Here is a 12,799-nt window from a genome sequence, read left to right on the forward strand (position 1 = left end):
CATGGTATGAGTTCCTCCAAGTTCAGCACACGACGTCAAACCAACATGGCTGCGCACAGCGTCAGCAGTAAACGCTTTATACATATAAATACTGTATATACGTGTTTTGGCTCATTCATCACAGTTAGTTGGCTAGTTCGTTGCGCACAAAAGACGAACATAGAGGTGTCCCCGTCATTTTGTAGCTCGAATGCAAGAAGGTCCAATGTACGTCGAATGCTGTTGGTCTGTGGTTGTATGAGAGCATTTCCGGGGTGTAGTCGCTCGTGCATTTCCGTTGTGGACGGGTTTAGGGAGTGAGAGGTTGGCACCATCCGATTCACGTCCGCTACTCACGATAGAGACTGTTCTTTCTAGGCACAAAAAAGAAGAAAGAAGAAAGAAATGCTCGGCTCGTTCTTCTTGTCGTCTCGTTTTTTTTCAACACTTTGAGGCTGCTATAAAAAGGTGGCATTAGTTTATTATAATATTTTTTGTGCGTCTGATGGAAAGGTAAAAAAAAGTTTCCGCAACAAAGACACTCGTTTGCCCGATTATCGAGTAGTGAATGAAACTAGGCAAACATCATTCGAGGATATTTTTTCCAACACGAAATCGCTTTGAAACTGTGGGTTGAACTGTCGTCGAAGCATACGCACTGAGGTAAGTATTTAATTGGTTGTTTAATGCTGGATGAAAAGTCAATTAAAAATCAATTGTTAACACAATATAATGTCCGTTTTCGAGGTTATTGTAGCCGGAGGCATTGAGTTTGTTTATTGTTGGCTGTGAGGTCGCGATAACTTGGGTGGGGATGTTCTACCTCAGAAAGAGCCTTTTTTTGCGCAGGAGCCATGTAAGTTTCTTATTCGCTTTAATTTATTTAATTAAATCTATTTAAATTAGTTTTAATATTTTAACGTTTTATAAACTTTTTAAGGTATAGGTTGTGGTAATGTTTAAGTGCTCTAGACGATAGGCCCAAGTAGCCGCCGCTGGGGGAGAACCGCTGTCGATCAATGCTTTATTTGGTAGCAGCTCACTTCCTTAAGTGAATCAGACGTGGTGCAAATGAAAAACACAACTCGAAACTTTTTGACAACTTCTATTGCTGCAACCGTGAAAAAAAAGAAACGTTTTATCCAGGGTGTATCCGGACAAGCACAGGCAGGAACACCCTGAGGCTACATAAAATATTTCCCCATACTAATGTAATGTAGCCTAAAGTGTGTTTGTATGGCATTGCTAGGAAACGCAATGATTCACAGAGAGTGTTTGGATCTTTTACTATAGCTTAATTAATTAGACATCTGCCCTGTAATCCAATTCTGCTGGACATTGCTGATACACCAAATCTCCCAGCAAAACGTGTGTTTTTTAATTATCAGTCATCAATGAGGCACTTGATGGAGATCATTTAAAGTGTGTGAACCCGACAGTGGTGACAAACAGCTAATTTTCTGGATTTTTTCAGATATCTAAATATTTTAACCAGAACCTCCTCTTCAGGAGGTGAAATGCATGCTTGGTTGGGTTAAGGTCTTGTGTTTGACTTGGCCAGTTTAAAGCCTTCCACTTTTTCCTCCTTATAAAGTCCTTTGTAGGGTTGTCACGATACCAAAAATCTAGTATTTGGTACCAATACCACCAAAAGTACATAATACTCGATACCAAAGTCGATACCACGGTGTGGTGTAAAAAATAAAATTTTAAAAATGTAATTTAAAACTCCTGGAGGCCATCCTCCTCTGGCTAGTACTTGCAGAGAGAGAGAGGGGATGTTTTAGTTATCAAACACTGTCTGACAATGACTAATGAAACAGTGCTAAGTGCTAATAACAAGTGCTAAGGTGCAGTCCTAAACATGCGCGCGCGCACACACACACACACACACACACACTGAATGTAAGCATTAGTTTAAATTCACTGATATGGTGGCAGGCCAAAAAGATTTATTAAAACTATTAACAGTTAAATAATTTATTGACATTAGGCTACATTTTGCTGACAAGACATGGGCTGAATGACGATGCATGGTGGCCCATTAGGAGGTAGGTTATAACACTACAGTGCGTTAGCGTCGATAACAAATAACTGGCTATTGCAAATATTACATGGAACATAACATTAGCTGGTTCCACGGCAACAATGCCAGCTGCCTCAAACAAAAATAACATAGGGCCGTCTTTCAGGTGCTTCGCCAAATTCCAGGTGTTTCCTTGCTTTGTTGACATGAATGATGGTATCGGTTGCCGATGTGCAACCGATGCTAGCTTTCCTCTCTTTGTCACTCAACGAGTTGGGGCGGAGCTAAACTTGTCACCGCCTTCTGTAGTCCCCCCCACTTGTGGACTGACTAAAACACTGTTGCTTGTTTGCTGCCCCCTTCAGTTTCGGAATAATTGCAACCTTGGTACCTTCATTACCTACACTACTGCAGAAAAACAAGTACCGTCACGTTTTAAGAATGTTGGTACCGAAGTATTGGTTCTTGTGACATCCCTAGTCCTTTGTTGTGTTGGCAGCCATGCAAGCCTAAGCCATAACACTGCATCCACCATGTTTCACAGATGACCTTGTATGTTTTGGATCATGAGCAGGTCCTTTCTTTCTCCACACTCTGCCCTTTCCATCACTTTGGTTGAGGTTAATCTTGGTTCCAGAACTTTTGAGGCTCATCTCTGTATTTCTTTGTGAATTCCAATCTGGCCTTCAGATTCTCACTGCTGATGAGTGGTTTGCATCCTGTGTTACGGCCTCTGTTTCTGCTCTTGTATCTCCTCCTTGAACAGTGGATTGCGATACCTTCACCCTTGCCCTGTGGATGTTGATGTCACTGACTTGTTTTTGGGTTTTTAATCAAAGTGTTCTTGACAATGTTTCAGTCATCAGCTGCTGTTTTCCTTGGCCAGTGTATGTTGCTCAGTACACCAGTCATGTCTTTCTTTTTCAAGACATTCCAAATTCCAAGCCCATTTTTACATTGGATTTGGATTTTTACATTTTCTGTGCTCCTTCAGCACTGCTTCCCAATACATGCATATGTTAATCAGTATAACCCTTTTAAACAAGCAAAACAAAATCCACAAATGAATAAAATGAGATGCATACATATAATGTGTTTCTCAAAGGAATTTGTTTACATATATGTTTGGGTCAAAAATACATTGCCATTTATTTGTGGATTGTTTCATGTGCATTTAAGCATTATGTGGTACATCGGCATTTGTATGTGTATTTCTGAAACATTTCTCATGCTCACTTGTGCAGATCAATCCATGAATGTTTGTTTTTCCAATATGTGTGCTGCAGCCAATGAGATAGCAAGGTAGTCTTTCTGTGCTCAATAATTTAGTTCTGATTTGATAAATACAGTTGGTTCTGTCTATTTTGTACATTTTGCAATGTAAAGCAGTGTATTGTGAGGCAGACTTAAAGTTTAAACTAATATTGGGCTGGTTTTCATTAGTCATTGAACTGCTTTTGTTATGTAAACCCAGCATGCCTGTCTGCAACTTGAGCGCACATAGCTAGATTTCATACCAGAAGTATTCGGTTAATGTCAGGTTTAGGAAATGTCAACATATTTAACATCAACTGTTAATATAAGAGTTCAGACCACCTGCACAGATTCACATGTTGATCATATGCTGCTTCGTTGGGAGAAAACGATGTGCATTTGCCATATTTTTATTGATGACTTACATTAGTGTGATCTTTCCTGATTTTTGATTCTAGTATGTGTGTGTGTGTATGTATATGTATGTATGTATGTATGTGTGTGTGTGTGTGTGTGTGTGTGTGTGTGTATGTATGTATGTATATATAATATGTGTGTGTATGTATGTGTTAGCAATAATTAAAGTTGAATACCCTGGTGTACATAACAGGAACAAAATGTGACACTGCTACAATTCATGTAACCTTTGCATCCGATTACTTAACATATTTGCTTTGTCGTATTTTCTTCAACCAGAGCATCCTTATGCAGGGCTCTATGGTAACAATTTCTTTTAGGAGCTCAAATTACAAAAATTTTGAAGCACGTTTGAGGTTTAGGTTTTGTTTTGTTTTTTCTCCCAGGCACATTAATGTGCCACAATATCACACAAGTAGGCATGAGAAAACTTGAGCTTGTCAATTATGACAGAATTTACGAACATAGTGTTAGCCATGACAAATTAATTTACCTTCTGATAAACTAAATTTAATATTTTCAGTTAATTTTACAGGCTGTATTCAAAAAACAACTGTTAACCTGTTCCACCTTGTAAACAAATACAATAAACCTCAATGTTCAGTCTTTGAAGTCTGCTACTCTTAAATATATTTAAAGCTACACTATTAGCCATGTTCCACTGTCATGGTTCTGGGCTGGAGTCAGTTCTCGAACCGCTCTGTGTATATTGTGTATATATCTCAATAATCTCATATTGGATGTGATTGGGTTCAATTCAAGTTTATTTGTATAGTGCTTTTTACAATAGACCTTGTCTCAAAGCAGCTTTACAGAAATATCAATACGTTATACAGATATTAAAAGTGCGAATTTATCCCAACTGAGCAAGCCGGTGGTGACGGTGGCAAGGAAAAACTCCCTAAGATGTTAAGAGGAAGAAACCTTGAGAGAAACAAGACTCAGAAGGGAACCCATCCTCATCTGGGAACAACAGATAGTGTGAAAAAGTTCATTATGGATTTATATGGGTGAGTTCATTTACTCGTCAGATGCAAAGCACTTTAATGGTGTTCATTTGGGATGCACCGATCAGGAATTTTACATCCGATACAGATCCAGATACCTTTTTTAAATCTTTTTTTGTTTAAGCTTTAATCAGGAGGTCTATCATAAACAGTTAAAAGTAAGCTCTCTGCTCATGGTCACTGTTAATTGAATTAAAATAATAGCAATGAGAAATACTGTTGGTTAATTGATAAATAAACAGCATAAAATATTCATTTTTAAATATCTTAAACAATAGAGTCCTAATTAAAAGTAGACTAACACAAAAATGATCCATATTAGGAAAACGGCTAATAGCCTTCTGAGGAAATGGTAATTAAACATTATTTCATTTCTCATTTTATTTATATTTTATGAAATTCTAATCTATTTTTTTTATATTAAATGATTTATTTATAACTATGCGCATTTTCTGTCTTTACATTTTTAGTTTTATTTTGTTTGTTTCAGTTTTAGATTGGTTCCCCAGTACAGTGTTGCCATGTCTGCTGATATTTTGTTTTTGGGGTCTTAAATCAAAACATGGAAACTGGAGTTGAGTTTTCAAGTGAAAACTGGCAACCGTGAATTTAAATGAGGTGAATGTGCTATTAGAGTTAGTGAAGGAGAGTGGCATCGTACTGTATGTTTACAGACTGAAGAGTTGCAACTGTAGATTATGATTGGTGAGGAATTTTTGAATAAAGAAGTTTGAATTAAACACACCTTGTAGCATTAGCATTATTATTAATTTGCTCCATCCGTCGCCGCTGTGTCTACATGAGCAGGTCACAGTAGCTGGTTCAGGTCATTTTGTGGGATCAATAAAAGATGGCGGTTTGTGAGATAGGGGAGGTTGAAGCAGATGATGTACAACATTACTTTTTTCATCATAATTGCTTCTCTACAGTATTTACACACTTGTTCGGTTGACTGAGGAGATGAAAAGCAGTGTGAAAGTAACTTGCACGGTGTAGATGCATTTTGGAGGTTTAGTTTTTATTCCAGTTGTATTATACAACTCCGAACAGGTCACTCGCACCGACGCTCCTAAATATTTATTCACATTCGTGCAAAGTACTTTTCAGTCGCAAATGCGAGTGAAATGGTTGCACTGTAGAGCCCTGTTATGTCTCAATTTCAGACAAATGTGAACTGATGAACTAAATGAACTATGGTCTGTCTAATATTCCCTATAATAAGCGCTGGTGCTCTTATAGGGAATATTAGAGAGACCACAGTCCAAACAGGGATTTTGGTGGCTACGTGCAGTTCTAAAATGTGGTCTTCACGTGCTGACTGTGACCCAGTGCACATGGGCCAGCTATGATTAATGGTGCAATTCTACCCTATATTAATAAAATATAAACATCACGAGCCATAAAAGCACACTTTCCCTTTATATTCTTTAAGTCAACACGAAAATTTAAATACCAAGTAGTGGCAGAAGTCAATGTAACAACCATAGTAACGACAGAAGCATAACCCATACACTAATTAGCCATAACATTAAAACCACTGACGGGTGGAATGAGAAACATTCTCATTACAGTGGCACCTGTCAAGGGATGGGATACATTGCTGTCTACTAATATTGGCACCCTTGGTAAATGAGCAAACAAGGCTGTGAAAAATTGTCTTTATTGTTTAACCTTTTGAGCTTTTGTTAAAAAAAAAAATTCACAAAAATAGTCTGCTCTCATGGATATCCAGCAATTGCAAACAGGGTTATTAAAAGAGAATTTTAAGTTAAATATTGCTGTGCAACAATTATTGGCACCCTTTTAGTATGGCTGAATGATTATGGCTAAAATGATCATGAATATTCATCATGATTATTCATTGATTTCAAGGACAACACGCTTTTCTTGCACTTTCACAGTTAAATAAACAGACCGCTGCTTTCACCTCCATGTAGTGCTACATTCCTGCTAATGTACAATCCTTGCATCAAATTAGACTGATCCTTAAAGTGCATCATCTGGTAGAAGCAAAATATAAATAAAATTGTACCCCAAATATAGGATAAGTAAAAATAAAAATACTGTCAAACAAATGAAAATATGCAATCCAATATAATATGCAGCCAAATGAAAACAATTCAGGCATATGCAGAAAAGGCAATAACAGTGTTTAGAGGAGGAGACACACAGCCAAATCATCCAATAGAGCGGTGACGCAGGGATGACGTCATTTTGTTCCGGAACCCGGAAGTTCGCCTTGTGATTCCCCCGACAAAAACCCAATAAGATTTTCCCATAGGCTTTTGGATTATTGGAAAAAACAAGCTCTGTGATTAACAAAAGTTTAATATGGGAACATGTTTTGTCCAAGATAATTTCCACAAATGAACACAACTTCAATGAAGTTTGAAGCTTAAATACAATCGCCAGAAAGAACCAGCTAACCATATGCTATAAACGAACTACACCACGGTCGCTCGTCTTCAACGTCACCATCACCAAGCTTCCGACAACTTTTCCAAACTTGATTTAAAAACATTTTACATAATGCGGATTTGCTCTGTGGATGAATCTTCATCCACGTTTTTCTTTTTTTTTGGTGGGGGGGGATGTGCACAGCATACGTGAACCAGTTTATCTGCAAAGACTTTTCCTTTTCGGTGTGATGACGTTTAATGTCCCCGCCGACGTTTAATGTCCCCGACAATTCCCATTTAGTATGGGACGTTTAATGCCCCCGTCTGCAGTCCCATTTAGTAACATGTTTGCAATCGCCTTTTTCAATACATGTAAAAAGCTTTAAAAACTCATGAGTGGGGTATTACTAGTGTACTTTGTCCTAGAATAAAACGTGTATTTTGAGCTTGTGTTCACCACAGACCTTTATTTCAGGCTTTTAACCAAAATCCCATATAAAAAAAAAACAAACAAAAAAAAAAACCCTTTGACTTCGGGACGATGGAACCAGAAGTGCTAAAATGCTAACTCTCTTCCGGGTTTTGGCATACAAAATGACGTCATCCCTAGTATACAAGTTGATGATTTTGATGGAGATAAATGAAATTAGTTCGGTCTCTCTAAGGGGAGTAAAACATTCTAATCGTTGATCTTATATTGCCACATTACGATCTACAGAGTTATAAAACTGTCTTTTTTTTAAATTAATAGTCTGAATTTTTTGTCAAATATTTTCAATTTTGCCAGAGAAAAAAAATTCATGAAATCCTCGCTACTATGTAATAATTGTGTGCATGTTTCTGTGGTGTTTTTTTTTTTTTTTCCTAGTTAATTTTGCTACACTATTGAATAAGAATCTAGGATTATTTTTGTTATCTTCAGGTAGGGTGGAGAGAGACTAATCTAGCAGCACTAAGAGATTTTTTTTATAGTTCAGGAGGCTCTCCTTCCATGCTTTTTGAAATGCTACCAATTTGGTTTGATGCCATTTATGTTCTAATTGTCGAGTATTCTGTTTTAAGGTGTGTGTGTGATCGTTATACCAGGGTGCTAGCCTTTTCTCTGATTTTATTATTTTTTTAAATGGAGCTACTGTATATAGAGTGTACCGGAATGTTGGCTCTAAGCATTTAGTCACATGATCAAGTTCTTTGGAATCAGATGGTAATCCAATCATAGCTGATATCTCTGGGAGGTTATTGATAAAACTCTGCAGTAGCTGACGTGACTGTACATTTGTCATGGTAACGTGGCAAGATGCAAATATGATCAATACACAGTTTAAATGAATGAGATAATGATCTGAGATGGCTTCAGACTGCGGAAATGTGACTATTTTCTATATTTATTCTGTACGTTAGTATCAGCTCAAGAGTGTGACCATCATAATGAGTGGTTTATCTATTACATTCTGATTGGCACCTACTGAATCTAGAATAGTCACAACCACTATTCTCAGAGGGTCTTCCGGGTTATCAAAATGAATATCAGTCACCATGCTTTGTCTAGAGAAACAACAACGTTCGAGATGAAATCTGCAAATTCACTAAGGAACTCAGGGTATGGTCCTGGGGTCTGTAAATAATTAGCAGAATTGACTTGGTGGGATTATTTTTTGTGGCTACATATGTTATACTAGTATAAAGAACTTCAAAAGAGTCAAAAGAATTTATGGTTTTGTGTGTCGCCTAGATGATTATTATAAATAACTGAGACACCGCCTCCTCTGCCAGTCAGATGTGGCTGATGTAGAGGACTGCATTGGGATTAGGATCCCACGGGTTACCCAACGCAAATCTCGTGGGAGCGGGCGGTTTTACCGTTGCTACCTTTGTGGGAGTGGGCAGTCAAAAAATATAGCACGGGTCCCAGGACTTGGCGCATAACAAGAATGGAGTCAACAAATGAGGTTGACGAGAAAATTAAAGCGGCTATTTACTTCACAAAAACAAAGCAAGGCAAGTCCGACATTTGGAAACAATTTTCAGTTGTTACTGAAACAAATGGAAAAGAATTTAACTTTGTAAGTTGCGATAAATGTGCAAAAGTATGTTTACAACGGGCTCAAATCTGGCACCTCTGTGTTGAGGCGACATTCCTGCTCCGTTCTCCAGTGTCAAAGTAAACTCATTCCATGATAAAGCACTTCTTCCTGCTCATATTAAGCAAGAAACTACAGATAAATGTGTTGCTCTTTTTTGTAAAGACATTCGGCTGTATGACTTTGTTTCTGGGAAAGGCTTTATCGACATAGTTCAACCCTTTTGTTAATGTAGCCACTAAATATGGCAGATTTGTAAACGATACTGTGTCCATACATGTTGAGGGAAAGGCACAGGTACTGCAGTCTTCTGTTGCAATGATGATAAAGCCCATCATTGAAATGTATGGATGTGCCATCACAACGAATATATGGACTGAGGATTACCATGAAACTTCATTCATATCCAGCACCATTCATTACACAACCAACAACTTTGGTCTATTTTCGAGGGTCTTGTTTGCGGCTCCCTTCGAAAATGGGGTGTCAAAAACAGGAGCGAACTTCAGGAACCTGCTGTTCCAGAAACTCTGTGCATTTGGAATAGACACGTCACTGCTTGTTGGCCGTGTTGTCTTTGTCACTGACCGCGGAGCCAACATAGTTGCTGCCTTGCGTGGATACACCAGGCTGAACTGCAATGTGCACATCCTGAACATCATTTGTCCAGTGCATTTACCCTAGATGTGTTGGCCAAGACACATGAGATGTCTGAACTGTTGACCAATGCAAAACAACTGGTAAAATATTTCAAACATTCAGGTCTGCAGAACAGCTTGAAGACATCCCTCAAACAATCCAAATTCAAATTATTATATATTCAATACTGAAACAGCATGAGGAGATCTCCACATTTCTGGTACGAAAGAATTGCACAGATCAATGAGAACACATTGAAAACAGTGGTTGCATTTCTAAAGGTATTCAAAGATGCTACTAATGAACGAGTCTGAGCTTGAGGGCACTCCAAGTGCACCACTTGTGCTGCCGTGTTCTATCAAACTCACTGAACTCTACCAAGCAGCATGCCTCAAGCCTGTGCTCTCTGAAGTCACTAGTGTGTGCCTCACATCTGGAAGAACTGATGGCCACTAGTGACGCATCAGCAACTCCCCTTCACGTGATCTACAGGATTGTAACGTTCCTGACTCCTAAAATGCGATTGCTATGGATGCTGTGACCAGATGCAAGAGATGACGTAGTCAAAGGTGTATAATAGGAAATACTTAAAATAGGCTATATAGTTTTGAATATTATGTTATGGGCTATCGTGTTTGTAGACTTGTTCTAAAGTGAACTTTTAGCCTATTTGTGAAAATCTAGTACTAAAATAATAGGCCTAACAAACTTACATTTACATAGCACTTTTTGAAAACAACCAAAGTGCTTCGAAGACATAAAAACAGAAAATACACAGTGCAGTTACAAATTAGAATAAGTTCAGTACAGTCAAGAAATAGAAATGGATTAGACAATGAATAATTTTTTTTAATTTAAAAAAACGTGGTTAGCACGTTCGCCTCACACCTCCAGGGTTGGGGGTTCGATTCCCACCGTGGCCCTGTGTGTGCGGCGTTTGCATGTTCTCCCTGTGCTCCGGGGTTTCCTCCCCCAGTCCAAAGACACGCATGGTAGAGTGATTGGCATGTCCAAAGTGTCCTTAGTGTGTGAATGTGTATGTGATTGTGCCCTGCGATGGATTGGCATCCTGTCCAGGGTGTACCCCGCCTTGTGCCCGATGCTTCCTGGAATGGGCTCCAGGTTTCCCCGTGACCCTGAAAAGGATAAAGCGGTATAGAGGATGGATGGATGGAAAAATTAATACAAATTTTATTTATTTATTTATTTATTTATTTATTAACAATCTAATTCAAAAGTGCAAAGGGAATTATCCACAAGATGAGGTTTGACCAGATTCCACCCTCAGCAGAGGATGAGCCACCACCAGCCAAAAAAATCTAAACTCCTCTGTCCGATTCACAGTCTGGGAAGACAGTGCATCCTGCATTTCAGCGCCAAAGCCTGTCGATGCTGAAATAGCGGAATATCTCAGCACCCGACTCTCGGACAGCCCAGATCCAGACAGAGTGCTTGAATGGTGGAAGTTCAACAGAGGGTGCTTTCCTGCGCTCTCAAATCTTACACGTTTCATTTTAAGTATCCCTGCAAGTATAAGTGCGCCGTCAGAGCGGACCTTTACTGTGTGTGGGCGGATCTTGGAAGAAAGATGCACAAGCCTGGGACCACAGACGATCAGTAACATTCTCTTCCTCCATAGCAATCTGGAGTAGGTTAGGCTAAGTGATTCATAATTTCATTAATTCATTAAGTAACCTATGTTTAATGTTTTATAGTGTTATTTATTTAATTTTTGCGATGTTAATTAGCTACATAAACACCTAATATCAGTGATTTTTTGTTGTTGTTATTTGTTTTATATTTTACTTGTTTAATATTTATTTATTTTATGTTTCAATTAAATATTGTGCCTTGTTGGGTTACAAGAGTTTAACGGTTATTGTTAGGTGTGTGTGGTGTTACGCATATATTTAAATATGATTTTAGGCTCCACTAGTGGTGATGTTTTAAAAGTTGATAGTTTTATTAGGCTAATAAAAAAATGGCCCAATGTGTTTGTCATGTGTGGTCCTTTACTTGTGCTTTTTACTTATGGTCAGTTTAATTAAACGCAATGACTTATGTCTGTTACTCTGAACGTTTAGCATAGCCCTAACGTTTGTGTAAATTTTTCACAATATCTACAAGATATGACAGAATATTTGCATGTGGGAGTGGATACAAACATTGCGGGTGTGGCGGGAGTGGAACACATTTCGGGAAGGGGTGGTAATGGTCAGAAATTCCACGGGAGCGGGATTAAGAAAACAGTCCTGCGCATGGCTCTAGGCTGATGTATATAACTGTATCCATGAGGACTGGCTTAATTTAGTGCTATGTACTCTCTTGGTATAGTCCATATTTCTGTTACACATTATATTAAGTTCCTGATCAGTAATGGGGTCGTTAACAGTAAGTGCTTTAGACTAGAGCCACAACAACTGATCGATAAAATCGACAATAATCGATTATGAAAATCTTTGTCAACGATTCTCATTATCAATTATTTGGTCTTCGGGCGGCACGGGGTGCATTTACTCATTGTTACTTCCGAAAACGCGCATCAGAGAGTAAATACTAAAGTTGTGTCCCGATTTTACGTACTTTACACTATGCCCTGTGTTCACTACCATCTAGTGTATGAATTTTGGAAAGGTAGAATCATTTCAAATGGAACACTAGTGTTTTTTTTTTATTATTTATTTTTATTTATTTATTTTTTTTTATATAACTTTAAGTATAAGCTGCTTCCTAGTCTGTGGCGCATGATGTCATAAGCATGTAATGCGATGCCGCTAGAAAAAATACCATCGACAATGACTTTCTTCAGTTTACTGTTTGCCAACGTTACCTTTTATTCCCAACATGACCCCAATCACCATCAGATGGAGGCGTAATCATTAAGTGACCGAGGAACAAAGTCCTCTAAGGCAGGGGTGCATTTTATATTAAACACCACGGAGATCAAACTTTATAAAGCGGAGTTTGTGTAGCACGGAAGCACGAGAGTGATGCTGT

The 12,799-nt window shown here is 38.3% G+C and overlaps 1 protein-coding gene across 1 annotated transcript in view; it reads left to right on the top strand.

Moving 5' to 3' along the window:
- Positions 1-331: 331 nt before the first annotated feature.
- itgb1 (integrin, beta 1) overlaps positions 332-12,799 on the top strand; it is a gene marked incomplete at its 5' end in the record, with an annotated part of 80,832 nt that continues 68,364 nt past the window's right edge. Inside the window, 1 exon segment of the mRNA NM_001200086.1 lies at positions 332-642.

This window comes from Ictalurus punctatus, chromosome 20 (genome assembly GCF_001660625.3).
Source record: "Ictalurus punctatus breed USDA103 chromosome 20, Coco_2.0, whole genome shotgun sequence".
Taxonomy (NCBI): Eukaryota; Metazoa; Chordata; class Actinopteri; order Siluriformes; family Ictaluridae; genus Ictalurus; species Ictalurus punctatus.